The sequence below is a fragment of the Balaenoptera acutorostrata genome, chromosome 2 (assembly GCF_949987535.1).
Source record: "Balaenoptera acutorostrata chromosome 2, mBalAcu1.1, whole genome shotgun sequence".
Lineage (NCBI taxonomy): Eukaryota > Metazoa > Chordata > Mammalia > Artiodactyla > Balaenopteridae > Balaenoptera > Balaenoptera acutorostrata.
In genome coordinates this window covers 147,826,306-147,840,355 of record NC_080065.1, presented here as the reverse complement: position 1 = coordinate 147,840,355, position 14,050 = coordinate 147,826,306, and the positions used below count along the sequence as shown (strand labels likewise).

The following is a 14,050-nucleotide window of genomic DNA, read 5'->3' as shown; positions in this document are numbered from 1 at the left end:
CATGGGCATATTAATAGTTACCTCGATGAATAGTGTTAAGGATTAAAATATGCAAAGCGTCTCACATAATATATCTCAAAAACGTGCAGTTTTCTCTCTGATTTGAGGAAGAAAAAAGCAGTCTTAAGTCAAGGAAAAAAGATCCATGGAGAAGGAGAAATTTGAAGTTTAGTCATTTATTCAATATACATTTTACTTTACACCTATTATGTGTCAGATCCTTTGGATACTCTGTCAGAGAAGATAGACATGATTTATTGAATTTTATATTTTAGTAGGAGAAAGTAGACAATAAGCAGGTTAAAGAATACAGTTCAGAAGAGAAGACCATTAAAGGCTATACTGTGATAGAAAGAGACTTGACCAGAGCTGGAGAAGCACAGGGATAGCCACTCTGAGCAGGTCCTATGTGAGATGAGACCTGGACATGCAGCTCATCAGGGGAGGATCTGGGGGAAGAGTCTTCCAGGCAGAGGGGCAGCAAGGACAAAGCTCAGAGGCAGGAGCCTGCTTGGTGTACACGGCCACTGTCAACGGAGGGAGTGAAGGAGAGAGAGAGTGATTGACGTGAGGTTCCAGGAGTAATTCTGGGCTCTGACACAGAGTGCCTGGAAGGCCGTGGAGCAAAAGGATTTGACTAGATGCACCTGTTGCACCTCCTCAAGTCGTGCAGGAGAACACTGCAAGTTAATTACCATAGAAGAAAAAAAAGCGTTAAGGCATAAGAAGGAAAAATGAGCCTGGCTGAAATATAAATTCATCATCTGTGTAAGTTCATAGAACAGTACTTTAGATTTAAGCAAAGGAAATTTGATGCCATAATTACTAGTTTTTCTTAAAAGGTACCTACGACTGTCAGCAGAAGTTCCTCACCAATTCTAATGCCTTCCACGGCTTGTTTCTTCATTTAAGGATTCAGTTTTCTTCTTGGTCAAATCTTAATGAAACAGTGCTGACAAATCAAGTTCTTAAATTCCAAATACATTATATTCTACATGGAGAACCCTCCTAAAAATAAAGTATTAGGAATGCAGAATTTATATTTTTAAACAGCCTGTCTGCTTTGAACTTTTTATATTACTAAGCAAGAGACCTTATATTTTTTCTCTTTTTTCCTCATCCTTTTCCAGTCGCAGAGGCAGATTCAGTGGTTTATGGAATCCATATGCATAGTATTAAAACGTGGTGAAGAATGATATATACTTCTTTCAAGGCAAGTAGACATTATTTAAACAATAGGTGTTTTCGAAACCATGATACTCTGTCCCTTTGCTTTCTTTAAATTGATTTGCAAAAAAAAACAAAAAAAACAAAAAACCAAAATGTTGGAACTTCCCTAAATTATCAGAGCTTTTTCTTTTATAAGCTTATAATACCACCACTCTAGAATGTATATTTTTCTAAGTTTATAGTAGAGTGCCAACATGCTTCCTACTGCTATCCACAGTATATTCTACCTTCTTCCTATGTAGTTGCAGAAAAGATAACTGACCTCCCGCATCTTTGTTTCGTATATGTTTGTGAAGAGAAATGAGCTAACATATATTAGTTTAGGGACAATGCTCAACACAGAGTAAGTCCTCGATAAATGCGGATTCCTTTTCCATAGTTCAGAAAATTTCTGTTTCAGAATCAGGTTCCCTTACATCTTATATGCTAATGAAAGGTAATGGAGTTAGTAAGTTAGTAGGTCCTTCTACCCTGTTTCTTAGCCCAGATGCTAAGAACATCAGACACCTATCCCCAAATCCCTGATCTCTATGAAGCTTCTAACCAGGATAAATGTTTATTTCTCTAATTACCTTGATGACTGATATTACCAATCTGTTCTTGACCTTGGTAATAAAATTTCTTTACCTTCACCCTGTTGATCTAGATTCATCATAAGGTCTGATCTCTACTTGGCAACCTACATCTTTCTTGATTCACCTTAATATTTGAGAATTTCTATATCTTAACTGTTTGGGTTCTTCTATAGGGTTAAGACAGAAGCAGACTGACCTGAGTTGGAATCTTGATTATATTATTTACTGGTCAAGTGACCTTGGGCAAGTCCCTCAACTTGTTACAACTTTATCTTCCTCATCTGAAAATGGTAGATGACAAACCCACCGCCAGAGACTAATATGAAGATTAAATGAAGTAAAGCATATTAAGCACTTATCACAGTGGCTAGCACAATTATGTTCTCAGGCATTTAGTTAACAACAGCAATGTAAAACACAGACACACAGAGAGAGTAAGAGGGACAGAGACAAAGACAGAGAAATTGGTTTAATCATAATGCAGACCCAAACATTACTACAAATGGTAATGTTAGGAGATCTGGCCTGGGCAGAGTAAGGAATGTTACCATCCACTTTACCTACATGAAGAAAGGAGTTAAATTACAGCTATAATGACCAAAACCAGGTATTTGAACCAAGTTCATATGATAAATTAAAGAAACAGGAATTCATATTAGCCACCCCCTACCCCTCCATGATCAAAATCCTACCTGTCATTTAAGGAAGATAAATTGAGAAACGTCTCTCTATCTTCTCCTCTTTTGCATGTTTCCTTCTTCCTCAGCTTACATCAGTATATGAACTTGTTCCATCCAAATAAGAATCCACCTCAGTGGAAAAGGATATACAGATATATTTTGAGGGAATTTATGTCAGTGGGCTCTAAAACAACAACAACAAAAAACCCAAGACAGACTCTGCTGATGTTCTGTAACACTGTGGATTGTTCAAAAGTAAAATTGTCTGCCCTCGGCATTGTCATTCATCACGTTGCCTCAGCGGAATTGCAATCTCAGAGGAAGTGGGAAGGGGATGAGAAGCGAGAAGTGACATAAAATGATTAGTTCTGCTCCACAGATGCAGGATGCTGGCATGTGAGGACCAAGTCAAGCATCTTAGTTGTGAATTTGTTTGTGAACGTGACTGTGATTTGCACCATGAGGAAAAGATGAAAAGAACATGAAACCACATTTTAGGACTGCATGTGATGGTGAAAAAATAAGCAGGCTATATTTTATTCTTTGTGTTATTTCCTAACAACTTGGCTGAACCTGCAGACACCCTCCCTCTCCCTCGCCTCCATTCATGCTTCCACATGCGTTCCTGTTAATATTAACCCCTCTACTAAAGACAAAATAAACACAACATAGTTACTGTGAGTCAGAAGGAGTCAACATTCATTTTCATTGTGGCCTTCTCAAATCGGGGCAGTTCAGCATGATGGTTAAAAGTGCTAACTCTGGAAGCAGAATGACTGAATGTTGAGTCTCAGCTTTACCTTTACTTGCCCTGTAAACTTGGGCAAGAAGTTACTTGACCGTACTTTGTCTCAGTTTCCTCATCAGAGTTAAAAAAAAAAATGTTGAGGATGAAAATAGACCTACTTCATAGGCTACTCAGTTCTGTAGTTGTAGCCTGAAAGTAAGCATAGACAATATCTAAACTAATGAGCATGGCTGTGTTCCAATAAAACTTTATTTATGAAACAGAAGGCAGGGCTGGATTTGGCCAGAGAGCCGTAGTTTGCCAACCCCTGACTTAGGTCTTAGAATTTTAGGTCTGGGAGGAACTTTTTAGAGATCACCTAGTTTGACACCCTCATTTTACATATGAGACAACTAAGAGACAGGATGACACTGTAACTTGTCCACTTTCTCCCCGCTCCCCCAATCACACAGCTAGTGTTTTTAAAAAAAATAAAACTAGTTCTTGTTCTTACACAACTCATGCTATGCTCATCTTTAGAGTTCCAATAATGATGTCTGATTTTCTAGAAGTAAAGATTTCCCCCTGTTATGCATCTCAAAGTTCCACTGGTCTTAGGTTCATTCTCCAGAAGCAGACCAAGAGAGAATTCATGGGCAAATGATAAGCAGGTAGGGGAAATAAGACAAGGGAGGGAGAGTAAGCCCAAACAACGGTGAGATTTCAAGCAAAAGCTATTCAGAGGATAAACTTGAGCCTCATTCCACAAGGGAACTCTGGAGTGTGAGTTGTTTAAGAATTGTTTTATTTCCCACCTGATAATCGTTGATTAATCGGCACCCTGGGAGGCTGCAAACTTTCTGGGTATTTCCCAGTGGCCCATGGCTGCCACAGTAGCCCAAAAGTAGCATACTGAAGAGGCTGCATGCAGGTACTGGCCACAGAAATCACTCCCCAAAGTATGTTATATGTGTGTGTTGAGGTGGGGTTGGAATACAAAAATGATCTGAGGGAATTTGGGCTGAGCATTTGCATTGTCTCCTGCACGATCTTAATAACAGAGGAAAATAAATAAATGAACTTGTTTGAAGTTATAGACCAGAGATTCCTGCTGCAAACTAGGTATTTATTTAAACTTTCTTGTTTTATCTGTAAAAATTTATATGAATTTGGTATTTTACCTTAACATCTCAATGATTACTGGAAGGTCTTTCCAAATCTATGAATTTGATTTGTTGTCTTCAAAAGCTGTTATAGCTGATACTTGATTTTTAAAAATTTTTAAACTTTCTTTATCTTTTTAAACACTTTATCATCATTCTCCTTCTCTCTCTCCTGGTAGAATGACATTTTTAGTCAAAATAACATCTTAATGGTTTTCTTTTCTAGTGTCCCATTTATACTTCCCTCTCCATATGGAAGGATGGAAAGGGCCAACCTGCTCCTTGTATACCACATAATCCTAGCTCCCAAGAGGGGAGAAAGAACAGGCAAGCATTCATTTTACAATTCAGGTTTCTTACCATAAATTCTTTTTTTTTAAATTAATTAATTAATTGATTGATTGATTAATTAATTTATTTATTTATGGCTGTGTTGGGTCTTCGTTTCCTCGCGAGGGCCTTCTCTAGTTGCGGCAAGCGGGGGCCACTCTTCATCGCGGTGCACGGGCCTCTCACTATCGCGGCCTCTCTTGTTGCGGAGCACAGGCTCCAGACGCGCAGGCTCAGTAATTGTGGCTCACGGGCCTAGTCGCTCCGCGGCATGTGGGATCTTCCCAGACCAGGGCTCGAACCCGTGTCCCCTGCATTGGCAGGCAGATTCTCAACCACTGCGCCACCAGGGAAGCCCCATAAATTCTTAAGTCCTTTTCTAGTCTAATTTTAAAAGAATCTAGGATATAAGATTTCTTCCCCAAGTCAGTCCAACTTCACACTAAGATTAAAATGATCTATCTATGATGCCATGCCATTCCTGCCAAATATTCTCGTGCCCCTTTGAATATACAAGACCCTCTCAAATCACTAGTGCCATTTACATGATATGTGAAGTGTTCTGTTTTTTGGCTTGTTTGTTTTCTTTCCTGGTAAAGATCTCACTATATTTTCCTAGTAGTATTTTTCTTTCCCTTCTCTATTACTCCTTAACCCATGACTCACCTTTATTGTTTATGTTTGTCTACAGTTGCTTTAATACTACTGCAAAATTGAGTTGCCTGCAAAGCCTAAAATATTTACTATCAGAAAAAGTTTGCTGATCTCTGATCAAAATGATGTGGCAACTATAATATCGCTGATAAATGATTAAAGGGTGACTGGATTGCAGGGAACCCTACCTCTATCTACATAATTTGAAATCCTCATCCTGATATCAAGGTTCTCCACATCGTGGCTGACTTTGCCAGCCGTTTATCTCTGTACTTTAGCCAGACACTGATTTGCTGATGAAGAAACTTACCTCAAACTTCCCCATTGCCTGCTAATAACTACAATAATATTTTACCCATCCTTTATGATTCATTTCGGAGAGCATCTTGTCAGCAAAGGCTTTCCCTTTAATTCTAATCATGTGATCTCTTTTTCCTGCAGTCTCCTTGGATTATGCTCTTCTAAGTTTATGCTTTTCTTGTAACATTAATATTCTACTGCTTAATCATTTTTGCTAGCTTCCTCACCCTTATCTGCTACACAATTTAGCTCCTAGAGGGGAGGAACGTTGTCTAATTCATCTTTTTGTTCCCTGTGAAACTGAGCACATTTCCACGTGAATAGTTGCTGAGTATATTCACTGAATTGCTAACTTAGATTCTGACATCCTGTGTCATAAAGATGACCCTGTTGTCTAAAGATGTTCAGGTTCACCTCTCATCTCCTGTATTCAGATCACTCACACTAGTAACTTCTGATGATCATAGATTCCTAAGAGTTAGAAGGCCCTCACATCAGTCTAAACTATGACAATTTCTCTTACAGAACTTTGACAGATTGTTCCTGCCCAAACTGTGTAGTCAAAGATTGCCAAATGTTTGCATACCGCCTACATTATTTTTGTCAAATCCGCATACCACCTGCTCTGCTATTTTATAAATATTTCCTTTTATTTACTCACCTTTAACTTAAATAAATGTGCTTAAAAGAAACGTGATATCACTATCTTTTGTGGAATCTAGTATTGTTGACCAAAAATGAAATATAGTCATAATGATAAAAACCAATGATCTGCATCTGAAGACTTACTCGTCTCAGTTAAAATGGATAAGTAACGAGTCGTAGAAGAATGCTGATGGCATCTTAGCATCAAATTGACTTTCTTGTCTATGTAATATCCAAAATCATCTCTTGAACCATCAAGGATCTGCATGCCAACTTCTAGATAAAGTGTATGGATGGAGCATACCAAATTTCCGAAGTACTCACTGCTTCTTGTTGATATATCCTTGGCCCCAACAGCTAAATCATTTAATTCTAAACTCCTGTTAAGATAAGTTATATCTTAAAAAGTAAACATTGGGAGCTATTGATTGTTGGACCTTCTGGCCTAAAAGGGACTTTCTTTAGTTTATAGACATGGCTATGCTCTAGGCCACCACATACCATAACCCTCAGTAGGAACACTTTCACTCACAGCTCGTAATCGTTTATTTGAACCTAAAACTAAATTATTCTTCTCAGGAACTAGGAACAAAACATGTTTTCATGTAGTTTCTATTACAGGAGAATTATGCTAAAACAAATGGAAGGAAACAGCGGTTATTATCACCTACTCTTTAGGTTTCCAGTTAAAGAAAACCTTCACTCTGATAGACATTGACTAGTTTTTCTCCATTCCTCCTTTTCTGGAGAGAAGCTTTTCTTAATCATAATCATAAAAAATCACTTTCAGAATATTGTGAAATGAGGATAATATTAGAACTTACCTCATAGTATTTTGTGATAATTAAGTGTAGTATTTAAATTTAAAAATTAAGTGAAGTGTAATATTTAACTATGACACATAAGTCATTGCTGATAATAAATGACCTTTCCTGATACTTATATTTAACAGTATAAATATAAGTATCAGGAAAGGTCATTTATTATCAGCAATGACTTATGTGTCATAGTTAAATATTAAACAAAGGTGAATTTTAATTATTAAGGAAAATCATACGTTAAAACTAAGTAGGAAGAAAATATCCTATGATTATAAATATGAGAAATATTTTATTTAAATGCTTAATTAGCAAAAAAGGTTGTTGTAGAATTCATTCTTTCAAAAATTTACTTATTTAGCTAATACAGATAGGTCTGTGAATAAGTGGAACTAATGCAATTATTTGACATTAACATTACAGTATTTTTACTAATAGGTCTCAGTTACCCAAATTTTCAGTTACTGAGTATCTTTATCCTTAGTCATTCTTGTTCATAATTTTATTAAATTTTTCCATTGATTCTTACAAGTATTTATTTACATTATGACTGTTTTAAAACAATTTTCAGGATGATTGTTTCATGCATGACTCTGTGAGTTGCTGAAATCTGAGTAGCAATCATCCACCCATCCACTCTTGACACAAATCTGAGAGACCAGATGTCCTAGACTGATGCCTCCATTCATTGAGCCTTGCCAGCCAGTTGCAAGGACATTCATGTAAGACACATACCGTGAGTGTGGATCCCTCTTCCATCACATCCAAGTCACCAGGAAACAATTTATTTATCAACAAGATATGTTTAGTAATAACACCTATCCTACCTTTAGTAGACATCGTGGCTTTTATCTGTTCATCATCCATGCTTCCTCTTCCTGGAGAGAGCACATTAGTGACCTTTCTTTGGGTAATCATTCCTCAACCTTTCCCAGTCCACAAGGTTTGGATGTGGTTTACCCCAGCTTCAGGACCAGGGGTGAACACACGCCCATCTATCAGAGCAAGTAATACATTGAAGGTAGAACTGTGATCCAAGTGCACTGAGAGTGTCCTGTCTTGTAATTTTAGGGGAGTTAGTAAATTGCTAATCCTCTCAGGGATGCTAAACCAAAGCAGGTGATGGTCATCTTTGGAAGAGAGCCTGTCTGAGAATGAAGCCAACTTTCGTAAAACAGAATTAGGAGTTGAAGTAGTTTAAGCCTCTGAATCCACGTGTAGCCAAAGCTGAACACCCTTAACTTTTTCGGTTACATGACCTAATAGTCACTTACTGTAGCTAGTTTGAATTTGGTTCCTGTCACTTTCAACCCCAAGGGCACTGAATAATACACTACTGAATAATAAATACACTTCAAAGAATTAAATGAGTAATCACTGGTGTTTATCACAAAGTGAGCCAGCTAGTAAGCAAGCACTCAATAAGTATTAGCTATCAGTAAGAACTGTAATTACAATTTATCAATCACTGAGTGCCTTATACAAGTTAGGCAAATGCACTGAGCTTGGGGAATAATAAAAACAAGAGTAAAAAAGTTCCTTGTAGAATTAGCAAATGGAGATGTTTCCAAAGGGGATTTAAGGGAAAAAACAAAACCAAAACAGAAACAAAAAAGCAAGACACTACAATTGACATTAGGTGCCTAGAAGTAGGGAGAGTAAGTTTGCCTGAGGCTGGAGACAGCTGGAGCTTTTTAAGACCTTCATATGCCCAAGTTCTTTCACTTTTGGAGGCCCCTTGACACATAACATAAAGCACATTAAAATGTACCTTTCCCATATGAAATGTGAGTTTGTGAATTTGTTAAATTTTTATAGACTTTTAATTAAACATTAATTAATTTCAACATTTGCAGCTTTTAAAAATTTGGACCCAATATGTACATTGGAATTCCAACATTTTTTATAGGCCCTCAAAAGGCTTGTAAACCCTAGGCTTTCTAACTCAGACATTTAGTAGAAAAACAATCCTGGTAGAGGAGCATCAGGAAAGGCCTCAGATTGTGTGACCCACATTCTGGAAAATTCCATTTTGCATACTGGATTATCTATCTTTGGCCATCTCTTACTGGCCATCCCTAAGAAACCAACCTGAGAGGGATGTTGAGAAATTATTCCTTAGGACTGTCAATGTCACTGCTTATACATCAGTTTTGCTCATTTATTTATATTGATAAGCACACCTCTCCTCCCCTGCCGGTCTGGAGAAGCAGTTGGTAAAAAGGACTTCTCTCCCACTCTATCCTTTTCTAGGATAAGGGATACGGTGTTGCATTGCTTCTGAGACTGTGCATGAATATAATTAGTATCCCCATGGTGTCAGAGCTCAGGTAATTTCCTCATCTAACAATTTCGCCTCCATTTGGAGCATCAGTAATTTCATTTTGTACTTTGAGGTACACTTTTCTGTACTCTTGAAGAATGGATTCATTTGAGGTGGTGCTAAAAGGCATTTTCCTTCAAAAGGTGTCCAGTAACTCTAGCTCTCAAAATTTCCTATTGGTCATTTGATTGTTAAATCAAATCTCTGTTAGGTGCAGAGATCCTTTGGGCTATGATTTTATTTCTGTTATATTAACTCAATGGGTGAGACAAGCTGAGAACTGTAGACAAATTTGCAGGAGTTTTATATATAAAGTCACATAGGACTCAGGAAGAGCCTGAGTTCATTAATATTTTCTTATAAACTGTGCAATCTTATAGCTACTTAATCTCTGCTTCTGTTTCCTTATATATAAAATGGGGATATTAATTATTAACATTTTATAGACACATTGTGAGGATTAAATATTTTACTATACATAAAGCATTTGGAACAGTATCTGACACACTGATATTATTATTTTATTATTATTACTACATGTTATATTTTAGTTAAGTAATTTAAATTGATTTATATGTCATCAGTCTCACTGTGGTCAAAAATTTTATAGACACTCAGGTTTAATGTTAGTGCTACCTGCTGAAGGAGAAACAGCCAGGACTCAGTGGGCATAGAATTCACATTTCTAATTCTGCAGATCAAAACCTCATTAACCCATAAGCCCATAATTTGGAATTTATGGTAATACAGGAGAAATTTAATTTTCCGGTGTCTGTGAAGGTAAGGTTTGCCAGACAAATAAATAGAGGGTATTTTTGACTAGCATAAGGGAAAAAAATTTGACAAAATTAAACTACTCTAGGAATATTCTTTAGCACATAAAAATAAAGGTGCATTCATAAATAAGATATTTGGAGAGGTTATTTTAAAATGGTTTTTATTTGTATATTATAGTAGGTCCAGGAAGCCATATACTTGACAACACTTTATTAGTAATTAGTAAGTTGGTACTGAAAGTAATAAATGTATATTTTCTTTCAGCATATCCTTTCTGACTTTCTCCCGGCTCTTCAGTGTTAACGAAATTTCTACACACTATTTAAAAAGACCCCAATCAATATTCAAAGCTAAGAGACTCATTATTCATTTTAAAAAAAGAATAATAAATACAAATGTTTAATCAATTCAGCAAAACAGGTAACCCACGTTGCATGAGAACTTTGTTCATGCTGCACCAGAAGTGGGAGGTCAGGGAAGATGCCCTGGCACCTGTGGGCATATCCTATACTTGTTCTTCCACAGGATAAAGGCTATGGTATGGAATATCACACTACCTTCCCCCCAGCTGAAATGTGTGAGATTCTAGGGAGGGAATCAGGGTGGCAGAGGGACACAATGGCTCAACTTTAGAATTTTATACCAGCAGCATGTCCTATCTATTCAAAAATTTTAAAACTTTTTAAGGGTTTAATACAGTTGACTAGTCCTTTTTTATCAGAATATTATCTTTTCTTGGCTTTGATCATACCACAGTGATTTTCCTCTTACCTTTTGGGCCATTTCTAATTTCACTCTTCTGGATGACTGTAATTGCCCTTCTCTGGAAGATTCTCTTCTTAGTCTGTTCATCCTGCCTGCATAAGTCTCATATACTCCCATGACTTCAGTTGTTTGCATCCGCAGGATCATCAAATACAGACTTATTCATTAAAATGTACGTATTAGGTTTCTACTATGGGCACTAGGCACTAGAATACAGCACTTAGCAAAGCAGGCAAAATTTTCTGTTTTTCTGAACTTGCATTCCAGTCAGGAAGATAGAATTACAATGGGCAAAATAAAATATGTTAGACAGTAATATGTCTTAAAGAGAAACGTTCAGACAGAAAGGGAAGTAGTGTCAGGATGGGATGCAGAAATTTTGTACTGGCCCCACATCAGCCCTCAGTTCTGAGCTTCAGGTACATATATCAAAATGTCCAGTGCACCCTCGATGACTAGCTGGGACCTTAAACTCATCGTGACCCCAACTGAATGTACTATCCCTATCAACTATCTTCTACCACCACTGAGATGCTCAAACCAGAATGTATGAGTCATTCTTGAATCCTTCCCCTCATTCCTCATATCCCATGGGTGACAAAGTTAGCCAGTTCTCCCACATAACTCTAGCCGCTTCTCTCCATCTTCACTGTCACTATCCTAATTTGGACCAATATCACCTCTCACCTGGATTCTTGCAGTAAGAAATCCCCTATAGCCTTTACCACCTTCCTCCAGTGTGATTAAAACTCATCTTGTCACTCCTCTACTTCAACAGATCAGTGGAACCGAATTGCTCCTGCCCAGCTCCCCAAGCACATCACTCTTGGAGCCACTCTTACCCTTGTCCCCTAGTCTTTGTTCTTCCTTCATTCTTCATTTATGCCATCCTCTCTTGGCCCAGGATATTTTCATATACTATTTCTTCTTCCTGAAATATTCTTCCCCCAACTCTTCATCAGGCTAACTCATCTTTCAAATTTCAACTAAAACATCACTCTATCAGGCAAGTTTTACCCAAATCTTCAAACTGAGTTATTTGCATCAATTATGCATTCCATAATATCCTATCTTCCCCACTTCAAAATACATGCTACATGTGTTATCACTTCTATACTGCTCTTTCCCACACTGGAACGTAAGCTCCAAGAGGATAAGGACCATGTCTGCCTTTTCAACACATCATCCCTAGTGCTCGTCAAATAATGTTTGACGTAGAGTAGGTGCCCAGTACATATTTACTGAACAAATGAATAAATATTATAGCAAAGACAAATAGCATATGATTAGTGATGGTTATTACTTGGCATTTGTATGCTTCATACTCAGACATGATTTTGAATCGTGATCTCTTAAGAGTACTTACATATTGCCTGCTCGTCGTACATCTGGAATCATGCAGGATGCTCTCCAGCAACTGACACATTTCCAGAATCCAGCAGTGCCTTCCCTTGCACATTATTGTTCCAATTTTCACATTCCTAGGCAGCATTACCAGCCATGTCTTCCAGAGAGATGTCCTACTGTTGATTCTGCCATAAAATAGAGACCCACTTTAGGCATAAATTGATCTCAGATTTTGTAACCAGTAGGACTATCTCTAATTATATTAGTTACAGTTATTATTAAGAAATAACAATGAGATGGTACCACATAAAGAAAATACATACGATTTTGTCTTTTGTCCTTTTGATTGCTGCTTGGGTCTTTAATACATTTTCTTCTTACCCTTATCTTAATTCCCTTGGAATATCTGCTCCTCTCTTCTCAGGCTAATCTGTGCCTTCTCAGGATCATTGCACCAAACTGAAGTCCACTCAGTCTTTATAGGCTAATGCTATTAAACCTTGTTTGCTTTCTTGCCCATTCATTATGCCTTCCTTATTCACTAAAATTTGCTGATATTTATTAATCACATGCCAAATGCTACACATATTTATATCATTCTAAAGCAAACAAAGAAGGCACTATATTTTAATTTTTAAAGAAGAGGAAGCTGAGCTTTAGAGAAGTTAAGTGACCTGCCCAAGTCCCCAAAACACTAAGTGTCTGAACTGGGATTTGAGCCCAAAGGTCTGCCTCCAGTTCCTTTGAACCTGTTGGCACTGTGCTATTGTCTTACTTGCTGAGACGCAGGTTACTTTAGCTCTTCGGCCTCCTTTCCCTTAATTTTCTGTTTATGTTAGGTCTTCAATAAATACTGTTTAACCTTTCCCTGGGCTGTTATTATTATTAGTGGATGACGACTGATAGTATTCGTGGTTTCGTTCTGTTCACTGAATTCTGTTCTTTCAACCGAAATTGAACTGAGCCTAAATAAGAGGAGCTGGTAGTGCAGCAAGTGCAACGTGGATAACCCTATCAGAAGGAAAACCCTGTTTCAAAGTGTTTTCAAGAAGAAGAGCTTTCTAGGGCTTCAGGAGTTGGTGTAGTCAAACTGTTTGGGAATCCTTTGGTATAATGTTAATACGTAATCTAAACTTTCCCCACCTTCAATAGGGTGAGCCTATGTAAAAGATTCCCATTGTTTTGTGAGTCAAGAGAAAGAGGGAAATAGGCAGTTTTCCTGAGCCATAGGTCTGTATTTTGATTCCTGTAACTCTCAACCCAAGTAATTACAGAGAGGAGAGTTACAGATTTCCAGTATCTCTGTCTCTCTCTCTCTCTCTCTCGTGTTCGTGTGTTCGTGTGTGTGTATCTTTGTAGCGACTCCTAGGAGCTGGGAGACCGCCACGCTCTGAATCTGTACGTCTGCACTGTTGAAGAGGCTGTTTTACCGTCTCAAATCCAGGAATTCCCCTCCCGTTCGCCTTCTGTCCTCGGGGAGCTGTCAGATTCCCGCCTAGCAGCCCTCCCGCCTCCACACTTGCCCTGGAGTCAGTACCCGGCGGCCCCAGAATGACCCCTGACCTTGGCGGGGGAGGAGGGAGATTGCCAAGAGGTATAAATGGGTCAAGAGTGCGGAAGGGACCAGGACCTTGAGGAGTCCGGGTGCGGCGTCGGGCGCCCCCTCCTCTCCGCAGACGGGGGCGGGGGCCGGCCTGGTGCGATGCGCGCGCCCGC

General features: G+C 38.2%; 1 long non-coding RNA gene across 2 annotated transcripts; it reads right to left on the bottom strand.

Annotated features, from left to right (window-relative positions):
• Nucleotides 1-220: 220 nt before the first annotated feature.
• On the bottom strand, nt 221-14,027 carry LOC114236404 (uncharacterized). 2 transcript variants are annotated; one of them, XR_003622374.2, is made up of 3 exons: nt 13,965-14,027; nt 12,354-12,519; nt 221-680 (listed from the first exon to the last, which is right to left on the bottom strand). It is a non-coding gene; the product is annotated as an uncharacterized LOC114236404 (long non-coding RNA). The 2 variants fall into 2 exon arrangements; XR_003622373.1 differs by lacking the exon at nt 221-680 and adding an exon at nt 8,038-8,117.
• Between the last annotated feature and the right edge of the window lie 23 nt (nt 14,028-14,050).